General features: G+C 28.7%; 1 pseudogene; it reads left to right on the forward strand.

Annotated features, from left to right (window-relative positions):
• The first annotated feature begins 47 nt into the window (after positions 1 to 47).
• On the forward strand, positions 48 to 27,854 carry LOC113373409 (annotated as a pseudogene).

The following is a 27,854-nucleotide window of genomic DNA, read 5'->3' on the forward strand; positions in this document are numbered from 1 at the left end:
ATATCAGTCTATTCCTATATCAAATATATTTCAAAGGTCGCGTTAACATGACGCTCATATCGCGCGTTCGACATGAATTATGTATGATCGTTCGTTCGCCTGATTTATATTTGAATTCATATTTGAAGAGTCAAATATTTCGAGAAAAATCATTTACAATCATACTCGATGAAGGATCGAATCAAATATACATAAATTCTATTAATATTATATCACGACGGTAAAGAATAATTTACTTGGTACTCGAGATATCAATTATTGTGGGTAGAATTTATTTAAAATCGGGGTGAAATCATTCAAAACAAAAATATGAATGATAATTTTTATATTTTATCTACCGTATGATACTTGCATTATCTATTTTTAAAAATTAATATTAAATTAAGTATTTATTACAGATATAATATCATTACTCATTTTATTAAATTTGAGTAAAATTTTTCATTCGTAATTTTGATTACTTCTACGAAAGAAGTGGAAAAAAATATTAATGTAAATTTCTATAAGTAGTAAATAGTACATTGCTAATAAAAATATTAATGTAAATTTCTATAAGTAGTTAATAGGACATTGCTTAATAACACAGGATTTATTTGACAGAAAATTACACACAAAAATTATTTTTATCAATCCTCAGTATTAATTTCCAATATTTTTATAAAATCATCTTATGGTTTTCCAATCTTAAACGATGCGATAATCGATGTTGACAAGAAAAAAAAACATTATTGGTTTTTCTGGTAATCGTATAGGTGCTAAAATATACATCAGAAAGATATTAGAACATTACTGTCATGATCTTGGGGATTTTGGTAATTTTCCACATTATAATTTATCGGGATTCATTTTCAATTTGTATACAATCTGTAGAGATGCTATCTGGTTATCAAAATATTTCCAAATGATTATTTAATTGTGTCAATTCAGAAATCAGTTATTATTGTTGGTCATCATAAATTGATTATCATTAATTATTTGAAAAATTCACATATATAAACATTTATTTTATTGCTTAAAGTCATGTCTCAAAATATAATCAGTAGTATAGAATTTTGAATTACAAATTTAGAATTAACATTTTGAATCAATAGCATGTAATATACGACGCACATAAGTTTTAGTGATTATTTACTCTTTTGTCCATTTATTTATTTTACGTTTCTAAATTTGTATACAGAAGTTTATCTGATCCATGTAAAAGATTCGCCTAAGACGATTTTCTTTACTGCATCATTACTTTCCTTCATGGTTATTTGAATTTTACGCCTTAGGACGTTGCGCATCATATTCTCTATCTAATATCTTTTGGAAGGTTAGAGATCTGAAGTTTATAGTTATATTTTGTTATTTCATGTAAAACATATTCTTAAAGAATTTTGTTGCATTTTTGAGAATTCAAAGAACTTCAAGTATCAAAAATCTTGTTTTACTACTGATATTTTGCATTCGAAAACGGCACCATTCGCATAAATATGGTATATAAATTATCAGGACTCCATGTATTTGTATAACAATATAGATGTAAATTTACTGAATATTGTAATTATATTTAACAAATTTATTTTCCTTTTTTCAGTGGCAAATCCACCAGACAGAGGCATTCAAGATGACACTACCGTTCCATCACAAACAGCCGCCTTAAGATCTTCTTCACGAGATCGTAATGGTGAAAATCGTAAGATTATTTAAATAAAATAGAATCAGTAAAACATTTTATTTCATTCAGAAATTCATTATATAATGTTCATAGTAATGATTAAAATTTTTTGTATTTTGCCAAGGTTTTGCTACTTACATAAAACTCTACAAGAACCTATTATAACTTCTAACAATACATCATTGGATACATGTTTGAGTTGTAAAAAGTTTTTTAATTTTTACGTTCATAATAGTTTGCGCACACATTGTTTCAATTTAATATACTCCAAAAGAAACTCTGAAATGAAAAACATTTAAGAATACATTATAAAAGAAAAGTTTTGCACAATAAAAGTTATACGTAATATCATTATAAAAAATAATTTATGGAAATATTCGATAATTTTAAAATTATTATTTATATATAATTATATATATATATATATATATATTTATATTATTAAAATTATAGTTTTAACTTTATTAAAAAACCTTAACTAGGGAACTGGTTTAGAATTCTCTATAATCGTAACTATGTACTCAATTAGTTGGTTTTGCAGTTCATAATATTTTTGGGATCTTGAAAGAAAATAATAATAGCAAAAAAGCTATATAAGTAAATAATGCATTTAAATTTATTTCAATTACAATTGAAACAATCATGTGAAATTCTAATACAGAGGATTTATTTTCCATAAAAATTGTACCTACTGATTTTTATATAGCAAACAGATGTTTCTGCCGAACAATTGGTAAAAGTATTTCACTCACAATATATTTTACAATGGATTTTACGAATTCAAAATGACTGATTTCAAAATGTCAATTTTGCCGATACTGCCACATTTATTCCCGTCGATGCAACTATGTGTTCAGAGAAAAGCATCGTGTTTTATTTATTACCAGCAAAGCCTTGCTGCAGCCATGTAGTGGAAAAGTGCTTTGTTTTTCTGATAAAAAATATCATAATGCTACTTTAAAAGACGTTTTAAAATATTTTGCAACTTTTTGTTGTTCAGCTTTATAGTAAAAATCAGAAAAATGAATTTTAATTATAGAGGAAAAGTGATTTTTTTTTTCTGATCCGCTTTGCACATGTACAACAGATTAGTTGTAGTCGATTCGTTGATTGATCGACGAAATTATTTTTTTTTTCACATAAAAATATATGATTTTTTTTTCACATTGGTTGTTATTATTCCAAAGTAAATTTAAGCCATTTAGTTTCACATATCAATTAACTGCTTTTTAAAAAATCTTAAGAGGATGTTATGGTCCAGAGGCATGAAAACGGCAAACAATATTTTGGCTATATTTTTTGCAAGTTATTAACTTCCCGTAGGGTAAGTTATTGCAATGGGCCGAAAATCGAAATTGAAAATTTTCACATTTCTCGACGTTTTGAAGGTTTCTGAACATTTTGGCATACCTCAGAAAAAATGGATGTGTGTGTGTGTAAGTATGTATGGATACAAAATTTCCAATCACGTTTTCGGGCGCACGGATCAACCGATTTAAATGGTTTAAAAAACATTCGATTCCTATTGATAGGGAGATGAGTTGATCAGTTTTCGGCAAAGGCAGGTCCATCCGTTACGGAGATAAAGAGCAAAGAGTGCAGAAAATAGAAATCGAGTTTTTGAGAGAACGGAGCATCCGATTTGAATGATCTAAAAATAAATTCAATTAGTAATGATTGCGAGAAGTCTTTATTAGTTTTTGGCAAAGGCAGGCTCAGCCGTTTCGAAGATACGGAGCTAAATGTGTAAACAATGGCAGTTTTTGAGAGAACTAAGCGTCCGATTTAAATGATTCAAAGAACTTTCAGCTTGTCTTAACAAAATAATTGATTTTGGAAAAAAAAATTGTTTGTTTCAACTTGTTTTTCGAAAAAGAATTTTTTGTATATCGAAAATAATTCAGATTTTATTTATAATTCTGACTATAATTCTAATATACTTTAAACAACTAATTTCAGCTTTGCAATTCAGTTTATATAATTTTTATAAATATTAGACAATGTTAAAATATTAATGATAATCTATTTGAAAACATTCAGTATTCCCTTAACATTTCGTTACGGTACGGGAAGTTCCAGCAATTTGCCTTAAGGCACGATGCCATACACCTCACTAGTTAACTAATATTTTGAGAAAATTAAAAAGACTAAAATAAAAAATATTCATAAATTTTGGTCATAAAAATAGATGAAGTGGGATGTTTCAAAAAGTTAGCACCTGACTCCCAAAAATTCGCCCAAATTGAAAAAAATAAAAAAATATTTATTTATTTTTTCTCAATCTAGAATAATGTGGCAATGGCACAAACTGAAAATAATTTAATTCAATTTTATTTAACAAAATAGCGATAGTTCAGTCTAGTTTAATCTAGTTGTAGATCAGAAAACTTTCTTGAATTTGAGTGCCAAATCTTTTAGTACAGTTAGATTTTTTCATAATATAATAAAATTTTACAATGCATTGCATTATATTATTAAATAGACTTTAGAAACATTGTAAAATATTTTATTATATTTTTAATTGCACTAACTTTTATTTAATAGAGTCAACCCTTTTGTGTACCGGCTCGCATAAAACTTCGAACCATCGCCTCGCATTTTCCACTATCCTTTCCCCATAGTTCAAGTCAATTTAACCTCCATACAATTTTCAACTTTCTGATTATATAACTTTTTCTATATAGGTCAACGATATCAATTTTATGATTATACTTGATCCTACAATGTCGATCCTTTTCGTTTTCGCAGATGAGGATTGCGCTGACGGGTCCTTGACGATAGTGCGTCGCACAAGTACGCGGCGAAGCCAGAGTCAATCTCGGCCTGAGGACGTAACGACGCTATCCACCGACTCTTTACCGCCTATCGACACGCCCGAAGCCTGCGAGAAAGCTGCACAAAGGTTAGCCCGAATTGCATGACACAGGTCAACCGCAAATTATACGCCGGTTGACCATCAGAGAGAGATATAATGAAATTCAGTTCTGCGTAATAAATTTAACTAAGATTTTATATCAAAGACTTGATCTTTAAATTTTATAAATATACAATTATATTTGTTATAATTACCTATAAGGAATTTGTTATAATTACCTATGTGCTTGATGTAGAGTACAATTATTAATTATTTATTCGATAAAGTTAAAATTTTATCGTAATACCGAGCCTGTTCTCTTTAAATGAAACATGATTTGTTAGTATTCGTGTAACTACATCAAACATCAAATAATTATCTTTATTCAAATTTATTTTGCAATATGTATATATTGAACAGATATTGCTGACTGAAATATATGATAAAATAAAGTTGATTACAAATTAGTAGATACACGAGCTGATTAAAATATGATAACAAAAAAACTGAAATCAATGGAGGAAAAAAATAATGAGATATAGCAAAATGAAAGTATCATAGTTAATTATACTATATTAGCTCTTCAGATATTTTTCTTTTAAGCCAGACGCTGGCCTTCCAGACTTGCTAATTGGTTAGGATGGACGTCTATCTGTTTTATAGTTGTTGGCAGATACAAATAATAACTTAATACTTGTAACTTGTAATATATTAATTTTTTATATCCATATTAATATATATAAGGGTGCGAATTTTATTTTCAGTATAGCAGTAAAAAAATTCTAAAATTTACGATAAAAAAAACGACGAAAAATAACTGCTACAAAATTCAAACGAAGAAGCTTATTAAAACGATTAATTAAGCATTTTTCTGTTGCTGCTTAATTTAAACCTGACACTTTTAACCTAAATCATATATTTTACTACTTATTTTTTATGTTATAAATTAAAAATATGTTATAAAATACTGCTTTTATATTTTTGGGTTAAATATCATGATGTAAGGCAATCAATGAGTAACTTTCAGTTATCAAATTAATTAAACAATTTGTTTAATTAAACAAAATTAAAATAAAATTAAATAAAATTTAAATAAAATATATCTAATAAAAATTTTAATCGTATTAATTTTACTTTTTATAGAGAATATCAAACTAACAAAAAATCATAAATCATAATCCCATTAGTATATTATTGAATATTTCCAATCAATACATTTGGAAATTATTTATTTAAATTGCGTAGTAAATTAATTCATGTTACGCATTTTCTGTAACCAAAGCTAGAACCTCAAATCAACAAATATCTTGGCTGAGACACTCTAAATATTTATTGCATTTACTACAAAACGCAAATATTTGCACAGAGATGCCAAAATCAGCAAATGGGTCAGCCAAAAATGCAACGATATATAGAACGGATATATTGAAAATAAAACCACGAAATTTCAGAATAGATGGTTCTGCAATAATGGAAAACAATGTTTGGTAATGTTTTTGTTTTATTTAAAAACCTATCAAGAACGCGTAACATTTATAATAAAGTAATTATTAATTAATATAAATTATGTACTATCAGCTAAAATTATATCATTTATTTCATCTCTAAAACTCCTCGAGTCTAAAAACATCATTGTATGGTCACAACGTGTATACCGAGACTTGTCTATCAGAACTCCTCTGAAGATCATCCTGTGTTGATCAGACGACGTGTCTTCTGCTAATTCTAGGGAAATCAAAGGACTTCCCAAGTACAGTGAACACCACGTTTTGGTAATTTGTCGAGGAGTTGCGCAAAAGTACCCTAATTTTCGTCCTGGACAATCTGCAGGAGTTATTTGATTCACTAAATGCAGAGTCGTATTCCAGTGCAGGGCTGTTCCTATCCAATCCTGAGATAAAAGACACATGAATCATTATTTTTTTAACTGCACTAAAGAATATTTATACAAAATTTAGTGCATCATAAATGAAAGAAAGTCAGTGTTGTTGCTAAAGTAGCTTACAAGTATTTCTGATGATAATATCAAAAATATTTTTAATAGTTTCTTCGGTCTTTTTCAGAAATTGTAGTCAATAACTAGCAAAATTAGAGATACCAGTCAAAATCAGAATGCATTTGAAATATTCACGTGCTGTCTTGAACATTTTTTTATAAAGTCTATTATATTTACCTCATTTCGATAATGATTGTGATCTGTAGGAAAGCTCGCCAACACAGTATTCTTTCGTAGAACAAATCCTCTAGCCAATTCCAATACACTCAACCCAGATGATGTGTCACTATATGTAGAACCCTTTTTAGGGTTGATCGTAGTAATTTTATTTACGATTCTCCTTTGTCCGCCTTTTAACCAATGGTTTTTACCGCCACCCACGACTAGTAATTCTTTAGCTTTGCTTTCATATATACTTTTGGCATCCATACCTGGAAAAATAACAATCAGTTATTAGCAAGTTTTGAGATAAAAGCTTTAAAATATTATTATGTTACCCCATAGACTTTGGACTGCTAGTCCTCCTATGTTTTCCTGTTGAAAAGTGCCGAAACATAAAGGCTTCTTTACTTAAATGTCATAATAGTTACCATGGTAACGTGCTTACGTAGCAATTAGGGTTTAAACAAAAACCGACTTTTCAGAAAACCGGTTTTCGAATTTTAATTTTACTAAAAAACCGGTTTTACCCGGTTTTCGAATTTTATATAGAAAATAAATTTTTGCTCAAATATTCTGTAATTTATCCGCAAATTTAGTGTAATTTAGAATAGTAATTGACTGAATTTATTTATTGTTCAATTTTATAGATAGTAAACAAAATTATTTTAATTTTAATTAGTAGAACTAAAAAATAATAGTTTATCTTGATTTAATAACTTTGAAAATAATTATTCGTTATTCATGCATCATTTTCACATAAGAGAATGAAAATATTTTTATGATAGTGAAAGGAAAGTTTTCGAATAAATAAAAATAATGCATTTTTAAATAAAAGACATTCATTAAATTAAAAAACAAATAAAAAAATATTAGATACATGTTGATACATACTTGTTAATATCAATTTTAATTTTAAAAACAATTAAGCTAAACTCGGTTGTCTGTTTCAAGCAATTTTAATTAATTAATTTTAAACATTGTAATTTTTTTTTGTTTAATAAAATATGATTTCAAAAAACTGAGAACGTCTATCGAATTGTTACTTAAATGTGTTCTTTCTGGGAACCATTGCAGACTGATAAGATAACAAATGCTATTTAACCGATATGATTTTAAGAATCAAAACGTTTTCATCTATCTTTTTGTATTTGGCTATATTTGTCATTTTCCATTTATGCAGTGAAAACCGAATTTTTCACTAAAAAACCGGTTTTCGAGTTCAATAATTTTTGCCAAAAAAATGGTTTTTGAAAACCGACAAACCCTAGTTACAATCTATTTCATATTTTGACACTTTTTTGCGTTCGACTAGCAGTCCATGCGTTGTGAGGTTTATGTGCTATATAAGAACAAATTGCTCAAACTTATTTATTGAAACTAGTAAAATTCAATATCTATTTGTCGAATCTTTTAATTATTTTCTGTATCCTCTCACCTATCGTCCTGAAACCGGTGATTTCAAACGACCCAATTCCTCCGCCGCCAACGACGCAGGATGTTCCCACAACCACGTGCCTAGGCGTGAGCAAGACGCCCGGGCATACCGATTGATAGGAGCATTCATCTCCGGTAGAGATTCGTGCTAATAGGGACACAATTACACCATTTAAGGGTTCTGGCAAATTGGAAATCGGTTCGGAGTTATTTGGTCGTCGAATGCAAACGTCTAAAATCTCTTTTCGGTAACGCCACGAAAAAACTTGAGAAGAACCTAGGGATAAAAAAAATTAAATTTGTGTATAATTCATATGAGAGAATGCAATACCGATGGAACATTTCAATACCGGTATTTCGGTAATTTTTCATTTTAAAACCGGAATACCGGTAAATTATCGGTATTTTTATTATCTTAAACAAACGTAAATAAAATTGAAAGTTTCTAGTACAAATATAAAAAAATGTATATACAACTACAACTATATTCAACTAAACAATAAAATAAAACAATAAGTTTATTTTTTTTAATAATAATTTAACAAAAGTATATGCAATTTAATTAATTCATTATCACTATCGAGTATATTGAGTACTTTTCACCAAAAACAAACTTATGAGTAAGAAAGACCAAAAACTCAAAAAAGATCATATTACATTATTATAATAAACTGTATTGTCTGTATCTGAAATTAGCATAATATCCAATATTTTAAAAAAATAATTTTTCTACACTAATTTAAGATCGAATTCTTTGTCGAGATAAATAACAAGTTACTATAATTGTTGAGTATTGTTATTTAAAACAATGTGATGCTTCTATAGTATTTTAAAACTTCAAAACGTTTTCGAAAAATAATATTTTATAATTGTAATAAGAAGCAAAAATATTTAGTAATTATCATAATTATTATGTATAAAGTTAGAAAAAAATAAAGATTACGCAAAGGTAATCTGTATGATATAAAATATTTTGGCGCAAATATTAGTTAAAAAACCGTTACATTTTTACAAAAGATGAAATAAACATCATTAACTATCAGGCCAATTCTATTTATTGTAACACGATATGAAGCTTTTTGGAAAGCAATAAACATTCAGTTTAATGACGAGCTGAGATAATATTTGACATTTGTTTATCTTATAGAATCACTTGAAGATATAGCTGTTTAAGCGATTATGGAATTTAAAGGTAAATTTGTTCCGAGAAATTTAAACTTTAGGGTATTATGGAATATATTTTTGGAATAATTACCGGTAAAAATACCGCCGAAAAATCGGGCGGTTTACCGGTAATTCGGTATACCGGTAAACCGGTATTGCATTTCCTAATTCATATTATAAGAACCACACTATATTATACTATATCATGAGTATACAAAATTATTACTTTTATGTATTCTTACCTTCTCTGACAATAAGTTCATCTTCCTCTTCTTCACTAGTTTTATCTATCTCGGTTTCATCATATTCTTCACTATCAAAGTCTTCATCAGATGTATCATCATAATCATTATCTTCAACTAGTTCATCAATTTCTGAAGAGTTGCTTAACAAATAATTTTCTACTAATACCGATGCTTCAGTTATGGTCTCTTCTGTCAATTCTGTGATTTCTGACGAATTTATTGAAGACATATTTTCTTCCGCTACTGTTGCATTATTGGAGAGGGTGGGTTCAGAAATATTTTCTGTAAATGTATAAATACCTAATATTTAAATTCTTTCAATAATATTAATTGCTTCGTCTTTGTAATTGTACCTGTAACTATCGTAATTTCTTGAGTGCTTGTTCTGTTTAGATAAAGAGCATCTAATTTGAAATCTAAAATATGTTTCAAATATCAGTTATAGTGTTATTAAATAAAACTATTTTTCACCTGAATATAAGCTAGTATTCTCAACTCACCTATGTCTATAGGTATATTTTCTATTTTGAATTTTTGCTGATTTTCCATTTTAAATTTTTGTCCCTGCAGCATGATTTATTTTTATTATTCATTTTCAATATTTCTAATATATATGTTCCAAATAGATAAATAACTCTAAATTTAAGCCATAAAATAAAGTCATTTTAGTTTAAAAAAATTATTTAATTATTTTGAATGATGAAGTTCATTCAAATAAAAACAATCTTTAAGGGTATATATTTAAAAATATAAAATTCGTATAATTTTGTTCAGACTTCTGATAATGACTTGCTGAAGAGCAACCATTGTTATTCATTTTGAAGTTGAATTGTAATTACGTTTCAATTTACGAATAATTTAATCATCATTTCCAAGTATTTTAAAATGATTAATTATGTGACTTACTATTTGCAAATTATTTTCAATATCCTTTATATTCATTTTTAACGAGCTTTCAGCGAAATCTTTTTCTTTCTCATCAGAATCCTCTTCATCACTAGGATCGCCTTTATCGAATAAAACCTTGGCCTTGTTTACATTATCAGCTTCTCCTGAATCCTCTTCACTGCTCATTTGCAAATTATATTCAAAGTCCTTTGAAATTTAAAATTTGTTAGGATTCATTCTCACCACGAGCAATCTCATTAAATTTAACATGTATAACCTAATTCTGAACAAATCAGAATGGAATATAAAATGTTATGAGGCGAAAAAATGAATAAAATGATAATTTTTTGGAAATGTAATTTGTATTTCATTTTTTAACGCAAACTTAGCCCTTAGTGCTTTCCGAAGTTCTATCTATCTGGTTCAATACACAACTTTTAAAACTTTTAGAACTTAGAAACAAAACAAATTATTTACCAATAACGAGTGTCTCTTTCCTTCACTGAGCCGTTGAATCCAATTGTTAACAATGCTAACATTGATGAATAGGTGAGTCTGCACATTTCCTTCGTAATGGCACGACTGACCATGAATTCCCAAAAGTAGATGATCAGAGGTAACCATCGGAAAACCGTCGGATCCGTCACATATGCGAGCCTGGTCAGCTTTTGCACAATAGTAACTATGAAAAAAAAATGAAATTGTTGATTGATTCAGATTACATATTCAATATCAAATAATTTTTAACATTTATCATACAAACATTTCTCTCTAATTTTTTTCTCTTACCTGGATGATCCACTATACGTAGGCCAAATCCTATTGCACGTTCTCATGGAGGATATTGTGAGCTGATATTTGCTCAATTTTACACCAGGTAACATTGGTAAAGGTCTACTGCGTCTGTCCATTCTTCTATTAAGCCAGCCCACAATCCACACTTTGGTCAGAGCTCTACTTTCCAAGGTGACTGGGTTGCAAACACCTGGAACACGGGCCACATTTACCCCTCCTGTTCCCAATTTCACCTCGGGATGAATCTGATTTGAGAAATTGATAGTTGGCGGATTGTTTTTAATTGTTGTCAAATATAGATTAATAATAAAAATGTCACTTTTTTCTGAAAACATCTTAACATATATATACATATATATACATTAAAGTGGTTTTTAAAAATGGTCATTTTCGAATTTTCTTGCTCCTAGTGGCTCAAATGGTTCCAAATAGATAAAAAACAATTCTCTGAAAGTTTTAGCTCTTAATATTAACGTTTAAATAGAGCGCAATTCAATCAAAGTTTTGTATGGAAATAGCATGGAAAAAAGTTCAAAAATTTTAAAAATGTTTTTTAGATGTAATTTAGCGAACAACTGAATGAATAAAACTCATTCATTTGTCGCTAAGTTATACCTAAAACATTTTTTTTTAATTTTCAAAATTTTTTTCATGCTCTTCCTATATGAAGTTTGATTGAATTGCGCTCTATCTAAACGTTAATATTAAGAGCTAAAACTTTCGGAGAATTATTTCTTATCAATTTGGAACCATTTGAGCCCCTGGGAACAAGAAAATTCAAAAATGACCATTTTAAGGACCACCCTAATATATATATATATATATATATATATATATATATATATATATATATATGGACAAAGGAAACATATTGAAAAGTAAAAAGGGTTATATAAACAAGGGAATGAAAAGGAATAAATTAAATTTGGTGTTTTTGTGCCACGGCCCTACCTTCAGGCTAAGAACAAATAATATATATATATACAAAACCACTTTGATATCGAGTCATTAATTAATGAAATAAATTTAATATAGTCCCAAATTAAAATAATCATTCCTATTGATTGCGCGTGGTACAAGAATAAATGCCGCGGGGACAATTCACTCAACAATGTCATTAATTATTGAGCTGCCATAGTTATTGTAAATTTTAATTAATGATACTATATTGTAATTAATAATGAGAATATGAAATAATAGACTAATAAAAAATTGTTGCATACCTAAATTATTATTCATTACATTTTTTATATGTATATTTGAAAAATGTTAGTACTAATGATAATATAATTATTTGGTTTTGATATATTAAGTTTAGTTTCAAAACTTAGTATAACATTTTTGTAACATATAAGCAAAATCTTTGTATTATAAAAACAATTACTGTAAGGCAAGACAGTCTCTAAATCTCAAATTCTAAACTTTCAAAATAGTCAAGTTCCTCACTACTAAGTAGCTACTTCACTACCACAATACCTTCAAAGCGACTAGCACGTCCAACTTATCTGTGACAATCTCAGCCCTTGTGGGTTTCTGGTTGCTACCCTTAAATTCCAGAGCGGCCGTCAAGTCATGGACAGTGCCCCCCTTTGACCAGACATCGCTCCCCACACGAACTTGCAAGGTGCTCGGATCTCTTCCTGATAAACACTGAGATATTGTCAGTACCCAACTTGCTCCAACCAATGTGCCTGGAAAAAATAATAAAAAAATTAAATTCCTTTAAAATATACTCTTCTGCATTTAATTTTGTGTTAAACGTACGTAAAAAATATTGAGTAAATAATTCATTCTTTACAGAACTAACATGTTGCATTTAGACAATTCATTATTTTTTCATTCATTATTTTTAACTTCCCGAAGGAGAAGTTTATGTTTTCATAAAAAAATCCGAGTCGCTAATTTTATGTTTTCTCGACGTTTCAAGCCCTTCTGAATCGAATGAGACCAAATTTGGAAAAAGTACATATGTGTATGTGTGTGTGTGTGAGCAGATTTTTTGCCGTAAATCGACGTTTTCTCAAAAACGACTGGACCGATTTCAAAAATTTAAAAGCCATTCGATGTATCTTGATGAAGACTATTATTATTTGTCAGTTTTGTGCGACAATCGGCGAAGCCGTTTCTTTGTGAAAAATTTTTCGTCGACGTTTTAGCCCGCAATTCTGAATCGATTTTGAAAATTCAAATACCGTTCGAAAAATACTGGTTGGGAATCATGCTGATTAGTTTTTGGTAGAGATCGGCCGGGTCGTTTTCTTGTAATAAGGTGTTAAAAATTTTTATTTCGTCAATTTTTATTATTATTTTTTGACGGTAAATACCATAGTCTTCTAGATCATACTAAAATATTACGGCCCTACGACAACTGGTTTAGCTTTAAAAATTCGTCAAAGTTTGCAAAAATCAATATCGTTTTTTTGGCATTTGTCAAAATTAGACCTTTGATTGACATTTTCTCAAAAACGCCTGAACCGATTTCAGAAATTTAAAAGCCATATTATGTATCTCAATGAGGCCTATCGTTCATCAGTTTTGTGCGACGATCTGCCGAGCCGTTTCTTTGTAATTTGAAAAGGAGTGTTAAACTTTCCGTCCACATTTAAGCTCATTCTACCAAATCAATGTTGGAAAATCAAAAACTGTTCGAAAGGTATTTGTCGGGAATAATACTGATTAGTTTTAGGGGAAAATCTACCGAGCCGTTTTCTTGTAATTAACTGTAAAATTTTAGCCGATTTTTCTGAAACTTTCTTTGGCGATGTATATCATCTTCTTATAGAAGTTACTGAAATATTACGGCCTTACGATAAGTAGTGTAATTTTAAAAATTCATCAAAGTTTGAGAAAATGAGTAGTTTTGTTGACGTTTGTTAAAATTAAAATCAGATGATTTACTTGGTATAACGATAGATTGGTCTTAATGAACATACCAAACCATTAACGTCCTACGAAAACTGGCACAATTATAAAAATTATTGATTTGTGAAAATTTGCTTTTAGAAAATACTCCGAGTTAACGTGTTCGTTCGTTTTCAATTATGTGTAATAAATCCTCTCGGAATACTTCTAATCACTCCTAAATTAATTTGTTTATTATTGATTAAGTCGATTATTTACACATATCGGGAAGTTCATGTAACTTGCCTCAAGGCTAAATACCAATACCAACTAGTTTTTCAAATGTTTTTACTATTTTGTATACAAAAGTTTCTGACGTACGATTTTAAAATCGATGGTATTGGATTTAATTGAATGCCAGAGGAAATCATGTAGATGTCAAATGCAGGGAGATGCATCTCTCGAAAATAGGTTAACAATACTATTGCTTTTAGATATTTCGATGATTTTGCGAAACGTATTAAACTTTTGTTATGCATACCTTTTGTATAACTGATCCAGAGCATTATTATAAATGTCGATATTATGTCGAGTATCGAGAAAGATAATAATACTTTAGCACAAGATCAATTCAAGTGCAATACTATTTCTCGTTTGTCTTAAATTGTGTTTTTATTATATTTTTTACTCACCTGTGCATAGAAAGATTTGATGATTCCTTGCTTTTTTATCCTTTAAAATAATTGCGGCAACATAAGAGTGTTCTCCAAACCTCTGTTTCGAACAGAGTGCCTGAATTTCACTAGAGCTAAGATTTTGCATCATTGGCAACCGTCTTAGAGCTTTGCCCTTAGAGTCTACAATTGTTCCATTATTACAAACAAGTTGACAGTCTTTGGTTTCGACAACTTCTTCATTTTTTTTGTCTCTTGCCTTTGTACTGTAGTCTATAAGGAAACAAATAGCAAGGATTACAGCCGAAATTAAAGCAACAATTGCCACAACTGTCAAGGCTCTGCAAGTTGTATATAAACGGCAACCATCCGATCTATCCGAATCCTGAAAAAGAGATCGATTTATAATTATAATAAGATTTTACAAAAAATGACAAAGTCAAATTTTTTGAAAATAATGTACAAACAGGAATATTTGCAAATTAAGGAACGAAATCATTTATATTTGCTTTAATATTTTGGGCACATAATTTGTATTAGTAGTTTGCAACTTTGAAGTGTTATTCTTCTAGTACTGATTTAACAAGAACTTTTCAAAGTTTGATAAAAATTTTATTACAGAATTTGGTGATGTTTGCATATTCTTGCATGATACATATATCGATTTATAGAGAAAAACATTACAAATACATTGTCTTAATTTATTTTGGAGTTCATTTCCTCACCGATTCGTCATATTGAGTCACAGTTTCACAACAAGGTGTTACTTTGCTTCTACTTGACATCTACAATTACTATAAAATTTACTTAACACAAAAATCCTTCTGAATTTAATCATTTCTAAATGACAGCGTAGTCAAAACAAAGAATTGTCAAATAAAATTTTCCAATCAATAGAATTGAAACAAGTGAACAACTAATTATTGGAAAAGTATAAATACGTTGATTACTCGATGAGAACTATGATTAATTCATGATTTTAAATGTAAAAAAATTTGACACATTATGAAAAATGTACATTTTTTGAAATTAAAAAATAAGAAAAAAATAATCCGTTAACGGAGTCTTTCTAGGAAAAGTGAATCCGACACTTTTATTATTATTATTAACTAATTCAAATTACAAGAAATAAGACTTTGGTACAATGAAATATAAAATGAACTGTTTTTATAATGAAATTATTTAATCACTTTGTTGTTATTACTACTAATAGTATTATTAAATATTCTGCAAAAAATTCTATCATTATTTTTTGGTCCATATGCTTGCGTATTTAAATGGATTGCTTGATGATAATTAATTTTGCTTATTAGATTAATATTATACAGTAGTCATTTTTCTGTATTTCTCATTTAATTAAATGTTACTATTTACTCTTGTTTCAGACTTAGACATATACAAACGCTTTTGAGAAATGGTGAAGCTCCAATCGAGTTAATGCAAGATAGTCTTCAATATGCTGCACGTGTTCTGGAAACAGTATATCTTGAAGATTCGAGGTAATTTTTATTAAATTAAATTATATATATATATATATATATATAATTTTTCCTATATAATTATATAGAAAAGAGCAGGGCACAAAGGTCCAATTTGACTTCAAGCAGTTATATCCTGAAAACAAAATTATCATATATCAAAACAAATAACAGATATAGAACAAACAATTATCTGACTATGTTTAGTAAAATTACCATTTAATTTTTGATTTTAAAAATATGTTTTTTGTTAACTTCCCGTAGGGCAAGTTATAGTAATCGCAAAAAAATCGAAAATGAAAATTTTTATATATCTTTACGTTTCAGAGGTTTCTGAACATTTTGGCATACCTTAGAAAAAATGGATGTGTGTGTGTGTGTGTGTGTGTGTGTGTATGTGTGTGTGTATGTATGTATGTATGTATGTGTGTGTATGTATGTGCGGATACAAATTTTCGTCGACGATTTCGGGAACACGGATCAACCGATTTGAATAATTCAAAAAACATTCGATCCGTATTGATAAGGAGACGTGCTGATTAGTTTTTGGCAAAGGCAGGTCAAGCCGTTCCGAAGATACGGGGCAAAAAGTTCCGAAAACGGTAACTCAGTTTTTAAGAGAACGGAGCGTCCGATTTTAATAATTCAAAAATATTTTATTTGTATTGACAAGATGAAGAATCGATACAACTTTCATGAAGGTAGGTCCAGCGGTTTCGGAGATATAGAGGAAAAAGTAAAAAATGAGCCATTTGGCGGTCAAAAATGATCATTAGACATATGCACATCAAATTATCAGACATTTTATAGAGATTTTAACAATAAGTATACATTTTGTTAACATTCCTATCGGTTCCGTACCAATGCTTATGCGTAAGACAGCGACGCGGCGCTTACGCGCTTTATATTTTGTCCCTATGTAGTTAAAGCAGTACGATTGCTTTGAAAAAAAAGTTCAGATCTTCCACAATATGTCAAAATAAAGAAAAAAAAATTTTTTTCAAAAAAAACAAATTTTTTAAAAAAAAAAATTTTTAAAAAAAAATTTTTTTTTTCAAAATAAAACTAATTTTTTGTCCAATTTATAGTTTCTCAAAAATCTTATTTTTTCAAAGTAATTTTTTTTCAAAAATGTTAATCGTTTTAAAAAAAAAATAATAATTTTTGGTACGGGAAGTTCCAGCAATTTGCCTTAAGGCACGATGCCCTAATTGCCTTAAGACAGAATTCCACTTACAGCTAGTTTTTTTTTAATTCATCATCTACATCTTTTTGCAATATGAACGAGATGTAAAGTGGCAATCAGGAGCAAACATATCTAACATTTTTCTTAATTTTAAATGGATTTTACGAAATAATATAATAATCAAATAATGTAAACTTAAATATTATATTAGGGTCCTTTAAACTAAACAACAGTGCTCAACAACGAAAAAAATAACAAAAAAAAAACTTTTTTTAAAAATGCCTTTATAAATAGATAAATAAAATAATCTAATCCTTTTATTGTTATTATTAAATACTAATAGTATCATTAAATATTTTGCAAAAAAAATGATTATGGATTATCAAGCATTGCTATTTATCTTCTTACAGCAACATCGTAAGAATGAAGGTGATGATTGGTTATACATAATTTTCCCTAAACTTTCAAATATTGTTGTTAAAAGAAATACTTAATAACAAAATAATAATACTTAATAATAAATAAAACTTCATTCGTTTTTGAGATATCGGTGGTGGACCTGTTTACCCGCGGACTTTTACGACCACTCTACTTAGGGTAACTTAGGGTAACTTAATATGAACTATTGCGTATCTATTATACTTCTGCTTAAGTTTTTCTTAATTCTAATTTTAGATTAAAACTTGTAGTAAATATCTATCATTTGTCCATTCCGTTCTATAAATAGCTTTTAAATTACATAAATACGTTATATTTTTAGCTGCGAAGCTCGCAGCGATAGAGAGAGCTTGCAAGCTATTTCGCCACCCACGCAACCCACTGTGAGACGAACTCTACGCACGCCGGTGTGGGCTAGGACGCATCCGGCTAGCAGGAAAACAAGGTATTTTCAACATTTATTTAAATAAATTACACAACGTAATTCATTCAAATACAGCTCGTGGAAATTGAATGGAGAAGTAAACAGTTGTGTAATTTTATTCAACTTTACATATGATTTATAAGATATAATATGGTAGGTATTCGTACTATTAGTAGTCAACAATAGTACGGGAGAGCTTTTCCATAAATATTTCTTGTTTTGAATTTTACGATTGGGTTTTGAAATGCTTTTTTTAATTTTGTAGTTTAGTGTTGTTTGGCTAATTAAGCGGATTTAATTAAAAACAATATTTAATAAATCAATAATAATTTTATTAGATATCAATATTTTAGATATACTTCTTTGTTTTATTATAGAAGTCAGAGCACACCTAGTTTTTTATTAGTAAACAAGTTCTTTATTAGTATTTACCAAAAATAGGCTTAAAAAAATGACTACTCATATCTGTTTGTATTTTTTTATTGCTATGCGAATTGACAGAAGCTTGTCTACTTTTTGACAATGATATAGTCAATTAGTTGTCCTATTAGAATATTTGCTGATATTATAGCTGTTTAGGTTTATGGAAATTTTTGTTGAATTGAATAGAAGATGTATTCGAAATTTTCTGCAATTTTTTAACAGATAGGTCTATTAAAATAAATGATTTTTATCATTATTTTAGCCTAAATGACAATTTCTTTAATTATTGTTCGAACCGTTCAAATCTTGCTAATATTGCTAAATTTTAGAATCGTGTAACTCGAACACTATTTAAAATAAATTTATAGTATTTCTGTAAATTCAATTACAGTGTAATACAGTGTAATTTCATAGTTATAGTGAGGTTTGTCGGTTTTTTGACTAAAATTATGGAATTCGAAAACCGGTTTTTAGTAGAAAAAGTCACTGTATAAATGGAAAATGACAAATATAGCCAAATATAAAAGATAGTAGCAAGCGTTTTGATTCTTGGAATCATATTGGTTCAAAAGCATTTGGTATCTTATTAATTTGCTATGGTTCCCAGAAAGGTTTTGTGTTATCTTACCAGTGTATGTATGAATTTAAATCAGTGTGACTTCTTATTGAAGAAATAACTCACTCTACTCGATCTTAAAAACATGAGTTTTGAGCTCAAGAAGACACAAATAAAAAAACAAAAAATTTAGAATTAGTATATCAGGCTTTAAAAACAATTAAGTTCAGCGCAAGTAAGAAAGTATTTTATATTTTTGAAAATATTGTGAGTAAACAAATGGCACGTCTAAGTATCGAATCTATAGATATGCTGCTTAAATTAAAATTCGAAAACCGGTTTTCTGAAATGTCGGTTTTTGTATAAACTCTAGTGAATGGACTCTGTAATTATCAGCTAAATCCGAGCAAATAAAATTTTTCACAAAAATTGGCAACAAAATAGTGCATTTGATACGCTATATTTGTAGTTTTCCTGGATTTTCTTCCCAACATATAGGAGTATTGAAATAAAAGTATTTTGTCTATATTTGAGTCTCATTTGCAATTTTTTAAATTATTGTTTGATCCCTCTTCATGCTCTAGATGAAATGCATTGCTCTAGAGGTTTAGCAATCGTCAAACTAATGATTTTTTTTTTTAATTCTGAAACACTGCTAAGCTTTGAAGTCGTATAAGTCAAAAATTTTCACAAAATGTGGCAATTTTTTTACTTCATTTGATCATGCTATATTTTTAGTTTTCTGCATATTTGAAGTTCATGTGTTTATTGATATTGGCAGAAGTTTCAAATGCCTTTATTATAATTCAATTAATTAATTTATTTGTTTAAATTAAAAAAATATTTTATGAATAAAATAGTTGTGCTTAATTGGAATCCTTTGTCCGCGTGTCGGCAATATTAGTATAAGTTTCCTTATGCATGCAATGTCATTTTCTTTAAGTGTCATCGCTAATTGAAACTTCTATAATTAATCTAATGGGCAGACTTTGAAACAACCCGGTCGATTAATCGGCAATCGTCCTCAGCAATTTTTCTAGTTCGATTTTGTAACTCAATTACGAACCATCTGCGCCCGAACGAACGTTGGAAAATATACAGTTCTATCTGTTTCAAAAGTACTCGACATTAATATACTTTAAAAGGCAATGAAAATTTATATAAATTGAAAATTCTGCTTTATCAGCTGAATAAATGTATCGTTAATATTTATTTTACGGGCAATTACCGAACATGGGTGAATTGTTAGATATTGATAGGTGCTAATTAATTGATATTTCATTTGAACTTTAAATGTGTCAAAATATTGACTGGTGCCATAAAATCGCTATAGAGTTAGTATACCATGTGATAAGGTAAATATAATCAAAATATGTTTGAGTAATTACATATGCGGCTTTGATGAAATTTAAATTAGAATACTATATTTAATAATTTCCTTCATGTTTAATATCACACGCACATACTTGATGTTTCAAATAGCTGCATGACACCGAAACATAATTTAAAATTAATTTTAAAATTTAATTGGAAAATCACAATTTTTAGTAATTAATATACATACGAAAAATTAATACATCTAATATGGCTTAAATATAATCAATTGAAATCTTTAGTGTATTCATTTGGTGAGTGCTTCAATTCAAAACATCTTTAACTTTAATATTTTTAGGATAAAAAAAGTGAATTCCATCAATGTTTAATAAATAAAATAAAATGTGTTTATGCGTGAAAAACTAAAAGAAATATCCCATATTTTTGAAACGTAAAAATATTTAATAATTAACAGTGATTTTTAAATCAATTTCTTAGTGCACAAAAATAAAAGCTATTTTATATAATTATATATTTAAATATTTTTTATAATTTATATATTTATATATTTATGTACGTATATATATATATATATATATATATATATATTATTTATTTATTTATTTACTGTCTATTTTCAATATAATCCTGATTGTGTTAAAAAAACTAGCCCTCGAATTATCACTAAATTTGTTTCAAGTTTCATTGCATCAAAATTCTAAATGTACTTTATAATTACTTTTCATGAAAAGTTAATTAAACGTTTCAAAATTAATATGGATGATCTGAAATATCGAATGTAATTATGATTATTTCTATATATATTATTCAAGTTACATGAATTGATAAGTTTACATAAAATAAATTTGACATTTTTGACAATAGCCTACTAATTTGGATTCGAATGTTACTCGAATAATACACATTTATCAATTTTTTTTAAAAATGTGGGACTAGTATAATAGACCAGATGTTGTGATTTAAGAATGACATTTTTGACAACAGCCTACTAATTTGGATTCGAATGTTACTCTAATAATACACATTTATCAAATTTTCTTAAAAATGTAAGACTAGAATAATAGACCAGATGTTGTGGTTTGACTGTATTATAGACCAAAGAATTAAAAGATTGAATGTAATATAGACCAAATGTAATTGATTTAATCACAAAGTCAGTCACAAGAATAATAACAAAATATATTTAAAATTTCTATAGTACTATATGCAAAGGATCAATTGGAAGTGTCTATCTTGCTAGTTAAGGTATTTCCCTAATAGAAATGTTTTTTTTCCTAATTATGTTTCGAAGCTATATATTACCTTAAATTTATATTGGTAATGTGGTGTGGACTAATAATATTCTTCTAATACTGATTTTAGTATACTGAATCTTTTATTGAAATATTTCATTTGTTGTACCATTAATCATAAAATTTTTGTATCCCTTTAATAAAAATAAAGTGTATAGTGTTTGTCCCATCTTGCAAACAAAATTTGGTATGGTAATAAATTTAACAAACTCTAATAACTGAACTTGTAATTTTGGTATATCATTATTTTAATTCTTGTTTTAATACTAAACTTACGATTCTGTAAGTTTTATTACTCTGGTTATAATTTTCACTTGTAGTCATATAACTTTAATACAATGTTTCAAGCAGTGGTGTTGTGCTAATATTTTTTTTCGGAACGCTAAAATTAAAAAACCGGTTCATAAACCGGTTTGAAAACTGGTTCTCATGTTTGTGCCGGTTCCGTTCGAAAAGGAAAGAAACAAAATAATTACAAAGCCCATTTTGCGCATATATCAAAATAATGGGAACATTTAATAAAAATTAGTTGAATTGTAATTTATTAAATTCACTTATTAAATGATTTTCTGTATGAAGCGATTTTTTAAAAAAATGTTTTGCCAGAACGCGTTCCGGCCCAAAAATGATTTGCCGAAACGATGTTTCGACGCGTTCCGGCTCGACAACACCACTGGTTTCAAGTAATAATTTTGAAAAATGTTTAAAATAATTTTTAATACTTATTAAATTAAAATTATCATATGCTCTTTTCATCATTCTATTTTTCAGTTATACTATTCAGTTACATTAGTAACATATGTACATTAATATTTCTTCTCTCCATTCTATTACCGCAGACGTTTGGCCGACGAAGACGATGAACTGTCGGAAGTGCAGCCGGACGCCGTTCCGGCGGAAGTCCGGGAATGGTTGGCATCCACGTTCACTCGCCAATTGGCCACGACCAGGAAGGCAAATGATGAGAATAAACCCAAGTTCCGGACCGTGGCCCACGCCATACGGGCAGGAATATTCGTCGACAGGATTTACAGGAGGGTCACCACTCTGCCGACCATGAAATTTCCAAACGATGTTATTGAAGTTCTAAGGGTAATAGATTATTAAATATTTTGTAAAATGAAACATAATTGTTAGTTTATTATTCTTCTACATCATTATTACATATTATAGTATAGGGCTTTTACAATCAGGATACATCATTATTCATTATTTAAGACTATATAGAGGTGGAAAAAAACTATTTGAAATTTAACCTTCTATGATCCTAATTTTTGTTTTACATTCGAAAAAAATAGTGGAGCAAAAAATTAGTAATAAGCCCATATATACAAATAAAAAACAAAATTTTGATTTAACTAATTTTTTATTATTAACGTTTGTTTTGTTATATTTTTTTATTGCTTATTGACTTTGTAATCAGGTAAATTGGCCATTTTCTAAGTTCTATCAATAATATAATATAATTATATTATTATAGATAGTATGGAGCAATATGTGTGGATGTTAACATGTTGAAATGCAAAGTGCGGTTAGATTAGAGTAACACTTCTCACGATTCGATATTTCTGTAAAGAAAACATATAAAGTATTATACATCGTTAGAAAGGTCTCAAAATTTTTAGTTTTTTTCCCATATGTCGCAACTTCGAATTCCGAACGGTGTGGCCTACAGGCGAGTAGCTGTCAAAAAAATGGATTTAAGTTAATGTTAATGTTATCATTATATTATTTTTTGGTATTATCGAACTATGTGGTTCAGGTTGAAAAGCTTAGCAAAGGTTATAGATATTGATATTGGTTATCTTGGCAACGTTACATAATTAAGATTTATTCAATTTATTTTGGTTATATGCCGAAAATTTTGAAATGTAACCTAAAAGTTACGCGGGCCCATAGAGGGTTAAATTAGAAAGAGTAAACATTCACCCGTAATTTAACACAAATATTTCAGAACTATCGACTTTCACTATTAGTTTATTAGTCGAGGCAGGACATGTAGAAGAAATTTTATAAATAATTAAAATTTAAAATAGATAGGAATTAAGATTTATGCGTCATTTTACAAAAAGCCATGAAAATTTGGTAAAAAATCGAAAAATTTTAAAAATGACCTGACAGTTACGCGGGCCCATAGAAGGTCTAAATAGAAAGTGTTTGCATTTTCACCTTTCATTCAGCATAAACATTTTATTTTTTTCGACTTTCACTATTGGTATAAATTATTTAGTAGAGGCGTTGGATAGGTAGAAGAAAATTAATGAATATTTAAAATAGATAAGTGAGTTTAAACTAGTGATTCCCAAAGTGGTCCACGAGGGGTTCATGGTAACTTTCAAGGAGTTCACGTTAGGGAAAATAAAATTTGGGGGTCCACAAATGGGGATCCACGGCATATTTAGAAATGATTTAAACTTTTAAATGTCAGTATTGAGAGCGAAGCCAGCCACCCATCAACCTCGCATATCTCAGAAACTATTGAATGTTCCAACTTTAAATTAATTCTCCAAATATTTAGTAAAGTGTAGTAACAATGTATGTCAAATTTCATCAAAATCGAATTATGCATTTTTGAAAACGTACAATACCCATTAACTTCGCATATCTGAAAAACTATTGAATGACCAACTTCAAATTTTGATCTCCAAAAATAAAAAAAGGAAAATATGAATTGGGCTCCGAATTACTTCCTCCGAATTGATTAAAGAAAAACAGAAGATGATACAATATTGTGGAGAATGAAATTTTATTTACAAAATAAGATTTAAAAAATTATCAGTGTTTTTATGCTACAATTTAGGAGTTAGAGAATTTAGTGAAACTATCAAAGATTTTGAATGGGTCATTTAAAGATTTAGGAGCAGGAAAATTTAGAAAGAATGAAAATTCAGATTAGAAATAAATTAGTTGTATTGCGTATAAATATTTTTTTTTCTAATCTATCATTTTCCTGGTCCTAAATCTTATTTTCCAATTTATAATATTCAAAATAATAAAGTTTTCCCCAACGTTAACTTAAATCCACGTGTACAACATGGTTCTTTGTATTATTGCTTAAAATACGACCATATAGTTTGTGAAATATGTCGCAAAGACATGTGTTATGTGATTGTACATATGTATATATATATATATATATATATATATATATGTCATTATATTTTATTACAGACTCTAGACGAGTGGTCATTCAACGTATTCGCCTTGAGCGAGGCGGCAAATGGGCATCCCATACGATATCTGGGCTACGATATTCTGAATCGTTATGGCATTTTACACAAGTTCAAAGTATCGGCGACAACATTGGAGGCATTTCTTTCGAAAGTCGAAGAAGGATATAAAAAATTTAACAATCCTTATCATAACAACCTGCACGGAGCCGATGTCGCTCAGACTGTACACCACATCCTTTGCCAGACAGGACTCATGGTAATAATAAATAGTATTTAAACTAATATTTATAGAAGATGAAAAATTGTAGATATTTTTTCGAAAATCTTGGTTTTGAGATATTCTCCATATGCATCGTTAGTTTCATGTATATTTACTAACTCAATTTTCCAGAACTGGCTGACGGATTTGGAGATATTTGCGACCTTAATAGCAGCAATTATCCATGACTACGAGCATACTGGAACGACAAACAGTTTCCACGTCATGTCTGGCAGTGACACAGCATTGTTGTACAATGACAGAGCTGTCTTAGAAAATCATCATATAAGCGCTACTTTCAAGTGAGGCTTCTCTACTTTATTGAATTTGTGGTCTGAGTGTATAATTATTATACTCATATTGTTTTGCATTCTGTCAGATACAATTATGCACGAGTATCAAATTATTAAATATATGTTCTGCATTTGACAGTTAATGTGCATGGAAATTTAAATTAATTATAACTATTATTCATATGATGTCTATTTTGGTAAAATTATGCTAGGGATTTATGTAATTAAATAATACATGAATTAATGGGATCATTGTGGGTTTATGTCTTATATATATATATATATATATATACATATAATTGTAATCCACACATACATACACACACATCCATTTTTTCTGAGGTATGCCAAAATGTTCAGAAGCCCCTGAAACGTGAAAATATGCACAAATTTTAATTTTCGATTTTTGATCCATTACTATAACTTACTCTACGGAAAGTTAAATAAAACTTCTTTTATTTATTTTTTTTAGATTACTTCGTGAGGAAGAGTACAACATACTCTCTCAATTGACTAAGGAAGAATTCAGAGAATTCCGAACACTAGTAATCGATATAGTTCTGGCCACCGACATGTCTCATCATTTTCAACAATTGAAAAATATGAGGCACTCATTGGGGATGCTCGCCTCCGACCCCACGGCGGTTATTGACAAATCGAAAGCTCTCGGACTTGTAGTACACCTTTGCGATATTCGCATCCGTCCAAGGTTGGTGATAGTAGATATTTCAGTCATTGATTTTTTTATTTCCCGAAAGTTAAATATAAGGTTTCATCTGGAAATCCAATTTTCTGTTATTAATATTTTGTTCATTTTTGTTCAGGAAACGGTGGACTTTCAATTTTATAGCAACAATTATTTAGATTTTTCTAGGTAATCTAGAAGTTTATACTTTATTTTTACTTGTACGCTAAAAGCATTGAGATCATTCCGAATCAATTTTTTTGATCTGCGATATGTTCATATATTTTTGATTAGATATTAGTCGATGCACCCACTGGACTATCCCCTAGAAATACAATATAAATAAAACAAATTAAATATAAAATACCTAGAAATCAGTTAGTGAGTGTAAATTTTTATTTTTATTTATCATCAATATTGTTTTGCGAATTTATTCATAAAATCAGATTTGGCTTCTCCTATGAGGTAGTTTACTAATATGAAACACACTTGATAAAACTCAACAATGGCTTGAGTTAATTAGTTTTCGGAATGGTGTGTAGGTTTCATTTTATTCAAAAGTCGTGAAAAATCTGAATCCTAATACAATCACATTTTAAGGTTTGTGAGCTCTTGTAATGATACTTCTCCTCACTAATACTGTTTTTTTAGAAGACACCCAACGTTGGGTCTATCTATTTAATATATTTTAATTAATTTTTTCTTTATTTGCCAGAAAATGTATGATAAATTTTGAAATATATTTTCACTTGGAAACATATTTTATCTATATAATTTGATATCAGGTCATCATGAATACAACTAACTGTGATATCAACCCATGAATATAACTAAAAATAGAAAATTTTCTTTAATTCTCTGAACTTTTTACTTGAAGTAATTCCTAATTCTTATTTAAGCAATGGAATATTCACCACCGATGGACTGAGTTATTATTAGAAGAATTCTTTCGTCAAGGTGATCTTGAGCATAGTTTAGGACTTCCCTACAGTCCTTTGTGTGATAGGAAAAATACTCTAGTTGCAGAATCTCAAATTGGTAATTATAATTTAATATCTATACAACTAAATATAAATATATACTTATATTTTTTAATTCTATTTTTTTACCCTAGGATTTATCGAATTTATAGTAGAGCCTTCTATGAATTTGTGTATGGATATGTTAGATAGTATTTTACGTCCTTTACACAAATCTTGCACAACGCATAAGACGAAAAAGGATGAAGTTTCTTCGTGTAAGTAATTTATATCATGTTATAATTTTTGCAGGCAATTTACAGTCGCCTTAATCAATCTTGTAATGAATTATAATTTTTGTTATAGTCCAAAAAATACCAGAAGAAACTCAAGAATTTGAAATTAAAAAACCGTGGGCTCCTTGCCTAATTGAAAATAAGAAGAACTGGAAGGAACGAGCGGCAAAAGGTGAGATATTTAAAAAAAAATATTTCTAAAAAAAATAATTCTAAACTTTATTTATAAACAAAAGTTTTTCTATTTAACAGAAGCAGAACTAAGGGCTGAACAAGAAAAGAAATTAGAAGAAATAGAAAATACTCTCAACTCAATAGAAGTCGAAAAATCATCAGTTGCCGATTGA

This window comes from Ctenocephalides felis, unplaced genomic scaffold (genome assembly GCF_003426905.1).
Source record: "Ctenocephalides felis isolate EL2017-DRISC unplaced genomic scaffold, ASM342690v1 CF-g0.4_SCAFFOLD_01604, whole genome shotgun sequence".
NCBI lineage: Eukaryota > Metazoa > Arthropoda > Insecta > Siphonaptera > Pulicidae > Ctenocephalides > Ctenocephalides felis.